The following is a 4,308-nucleotide window of genomic DNA, read 5'->3' on the forward strand; positions in this document are numbered from 1 at the left end:
GTGCAACCTTAAATTATTTATGAAGGCGGCGTATCCGGTGAAAACCCTCATTCGGTGAAAACCGTGCAAACTTCATAAAAACCATGTTTAAAAGTTTCAAAAAAACTCTATAAAAATACCATATGTTGGGAGTGTGATGTTATACAACTGCAAAATTTTAAGTTCAAAGTCAAAATCATTTGGAAGAAATTAAAAAGAGAAATTTACAATGAATAGTGTCAAATATTGAAAGATCACTATTCATGCAGAATTTGTTTTTTTTGCTGCTACCAAACGCCATTGAGTTTGGACTTGAAATTTTACACATATATAAAAGTGATGTTTTATATATGTGTAAAATTTCAATGGCTAAAAGTGATGTTTTAGATATGTGTAAATTATTCTTGGGATTAATTAAACCCATGCCTTCGTTTCCTCTATTTGAAATCCATTTCAAAACAAGCTTTGCAAACCTTTTCCTAAAACTCTCTGTCCTTTCTTTTACTTTTGTACTAGTAAGGTGGCTGTGCGCTGCTACGGAATATAAAGGATGGTCAAGTATTATTTTCGTTGGTGCTTTGCTACGGAATCTTAACATTCTCTTAAAGTATGTCATTCAAATCATTGGCATCATCTCAAATGTGATATTTTGACCACCATTTTGTTTAAATATACATTGATTTAAACAAACAATAAGGCATTATAAAAGTATATTTCAAGAAAGATTTTATATTGTCAAGTTAAAGTTGTCAATGCTGATAACTGACAACAACATATTTTTAATTGACAGTCATAGTGAAAAATAAAAGGTTTGACGAACACAATTTTTGAAAGGGCAAGTACTTCGGAATGAGGTAGTTATAAAATAAGCTGAGATATGACTTGAAACATGGTGAGATATTTCGCGTAATCATCCAAGGTCATATAGTTAATTGTCAAATTACTGTCCCCAAGAGCAAAGCCCTTGTAATTTCTTGAAGTAAACAGTTAACTTCAATTTGGGGAGTGGTGAAAGACTACATTGACACTTGAGGGAATAACGAATCCAGTCCCCTTTAAAAATTCAGCATATATCTTTAAGCACGAAGTTTATATTGGTTTCCGAATAGTTCACAGGAGATATTAAAATTTAAATGGATAGACTCCCAACACAAGCTCATATTGGTTTGAGAACAGACTTCCAATTCATCAAACAGATGCACATCCAATTCAACACCTTGAGTCTCTATTCCAGACATTTTTTTTTGCAGGTTTTTATCCTCTATTCCAGACATGGTGAAGGAAAAAACAGAAGCAAAATCTGTTTAGCCATCAGAGAACAATAAGTAGGTCCTGCAAGCAGCTCCATGCCATTGTCGATTTTTCATCGAGAATAAAACAACTCGCCGTCCTATGACCTGGTGGCACACAATGAAACGGTTATGTATCACAAAGTCGCTCCCGACCTGTCCTATTGTTGAGATGATGTTAGCCACAAACCAGGGAATAAAAAAAATTATGCAGTCTAAATTAACATACAAATACCCCTAGCAAAACGGTTTATGCAAAAAATATGCAAAAAAAAATTGCATTCTAGCAACAATGTGGTTCTTTGACACTTTCTGTAAAGATGTGCTAGCACCCTACTTGAGGCCAAAGAAGATAAGTAAAAGGTAATTGCATGGAAGTATTCGAGAACAGAGAATTCTGGCAAAGAGTCACATGTATTTTTGCCATAGATTCGAGATGCCAGATAAAAACTGTTATGGAGAAACATTGTAGTGGCTGTTCAATTTTATTCAAGTGGAAAAGCTAAATTTAATACATTAACGAACAAAATCAGTGACAAATCGAAAAATCAGATCTTCCTGCATACAAAGTTAATGAGAACCAAAATAGCAGAATCATGCCATGGAACATTCAAAATTATTTTAGTCTTCTTTATTACCGTAGTTAGTAGTAGAAGCTATCCCGGTATTTATATACCAGTTACATAAAAGAAAAACCAACCACTTGTTAAAAGATACCGAAAATCATTTATGCTTGTTGCTTAACCTAAAGTGCATCCGTTTTATTTGAGGTGCTTATCTCTACAATGACAGACTGAAGGTCTGTTCCCCGTGGTTTCTGATCTGCACCCTCTGTGGTTCAGCGAGCACCTCCTTGGCCTAACAGCTGAAACATGACGAAAATGTGTAAAAGCACACCTCAAGTTTCACCGAGCCTCCAATATTTTCCTACATACGCAGGCCAGTTTGGCCTTGTTGTATCCCTAGGATAAGTGTGGTTTGTTAATCCCTATCTACCAAGGCATGAGTTACCCTCTGGCCTCTACAGACATAGCCATGGTTGATTTTTAGTTAATAATTAATTGTTTCATTGAAAAAACTTGCATAAAGCAAATCAATCTTCTTGTTTAGTTAATCAGTAATTGACTCCTTGCCAAAAAAAAATCATTCTAATCTCATCATATAAACTAAACCAGATTACTTCATACCCTACAAATGACAAAAAATAACATGCATGTGACGCATGTCGTATAATCCATATCGAAAAGTAGTATATCTGTTCTACATGTCTTCAAAAACCAAACTAAAAATGAGATGAATAATTCAAATGCAGAAACTCGTTTTACATTTACCACAACTTTTCTCTGAAAATCTTGCCCTCTCATTCAAAAAATAAAATAAACACTGCCAGAACTCTAAAGTTCCACCGGGGCTTGTTCAGCATGGACTTTCCCTTCATTAGGACCTGCTCTCTACTAAATGATATTCTGATATGCAACAAAAGATTTTTTAACTTGTACATATATTTCATGTTTGATGTACATAATCAGGTTTCACAAGCAAATCTTATCAAGTTTTATCTGACACACAGCAGTTATCAGCTTTTGATGTAAAAGATAGTTTGATTGTAAGCCAAAGAATTGAATGTAGCTTCAGTCTGGATTGTAAAGGATAGTTCTAAAGGATTTAAGATAGTAATGCTTACAAAAGCCACATGTGTTTGTGATAGTAATGCTTACCAGTTAATCAATGAAAAAGGGCCATTTATTTTTTGACCCGAACTATGGCGGGCCTCAGCCAGCCTGCAAAAAGGGCCATTTATCAAAAGTTGCATCCTAAATTTAAGACAGTAATGCATAGTCCTATCTTAAATGGTTAATTAATCAAAAGATTTTACATGAGAATTGCATTTACAGGACTACATAAAGCTATAGAGAAAAATATTACCCTGACAAACTTTTCCATTGAAAATCGAATAATAATTTACCTGCTATATGGCTAGGGATGCAAACGGGAAAATCCAGCTTCTAGTTCATTTTTCAAATCTTCTATTCAAAATTTTGCTCAGAATTCGAATAAGAGATTTGAGAATTGAACTACAAGCCGGACTATCGCGGGATCCATATTGCACCCTTCTATGTGGCGGCAATGAGAAGAAATAAACCTGACAAACATTTTCGATCAATTGCAGCTTCAGACTCAGAAAACAACACTGGTGAGCACCTAGAACTTAAAAGGAGTTAACTTTGATACCACTGCAGGTAGTAAGAACTTGACTTCGTAATATTATGTCAGTCAAGCAAAGGAACAGAACTTTCACCGTCGAAGGAGACGGAGGTGGCGGCGAACTCACTTGCGCCGGTGGTGGAGGCGAGCCAGCTCTGTGGCTGCGTCGTCATCCTCTGGGCCAGGGGCAGGGCGCCCGAGCCTGATCCTCCTGCACCTACCGCACGGCAACTCTCCGGCGCTGTCAACCTCCCTTCTCCCCTCCCTGCTCGCTGCACCTTCTTGGCCGGCGCCTGGAGGATCTGCTCTGTGTAGGATCCTTGCCAGCCGCGTGGCCTTCTACAGATGAGAGAGGAGGGAGGCGTGGTGAGGGGGGCTCCGGGCGGAGGGAGACGCAGGGTAGAGGGAAGCGCCAGCGACTGCGCAGCAGCAGGGGCGAGAACTCAGATGAGATTTGAGACGGGGAATGGAAAGGGAGACAGGGAGGCAGTTATCCCGATCGAAGCGGTACTGCAGAGAGGTGAGTAGGTCCAACATGCAAGAGGTGGAAATGGTGCGACCCATAGCCACCGCCAAATGACTCTTTTACGGGAGTTAAGATTACTCTAATTTCCACAAGAGAAGGATTTGAATTTGCATTCAAATCAAGAATTGAGAAATTAAAGAAATACTACCTTCGTTCCATAATTTTGTCTCAAATTTGTTCCAAAAATGAATATATCTATTCCTAAAAAATATCTATATACATGTAAAATTTCGACAAGAATTATAAAATGAAGGGAGTAGAAAAGAATAAAGAAAAAAAAGAAAGCCTACCTCCTTACCTTTCTCTCGG

The 4,308-nt window shown here is 37.6% G+C and overlaps 1 long non-coding RNA gene across 3 annotated transcripts; it reads right to left on the bottom strand.

Moving 5' to 3' along the window:
- Window positions 1-1,016: 1,016 nt before the first annotated feature.
- On the bottom strand, window positions 1,017-3,995 carry LOC104583625. Of its 3 annotated transcripts, XR_731488.3 has the most exons (4): window positions 3,601-3,990; window positions 3,235-3,411; window positions 2,987-3,049; window positions 1,017-2,133 (listed from the first exon to the last, which is right to left on the bottom strand). It is a non-coding gene; the product is annotated as an uncharacterized LOC104583625 (long non-coding RNA). The 3 variants fall into 3 exon arrangements; XR_002965446.1 differs by having other exon boundaries at window positions 1,017-3,049; window positions 3,235-3,470; window positions 3,601-3,995; XR_001406630.2 differs by having other exon boundaries at window positions 1,017-3,049; window positions 3,601-3,989.
- Between the last annotated feature and the right edge of the window lie 313 nt (window positions 3,996-4,308).

The sequence above is a fragment of the Brachypodium distachyon genome, chromosome 3 (genome assembly GCF_000005505.3).
Source record: "Brachypodium distachyon strain Bd21 chromosome 3, Brachypodium_distachyon_v3.0, whole genome shotgun sequence".
Taxonomy (NCBI): domain Eukaryota; kingdom Viridiplantae; phylum Streptophyta; class Magnoliopsida; order Poales; family Poaceae; genus Brachypodium; species Brachypodium distachyon.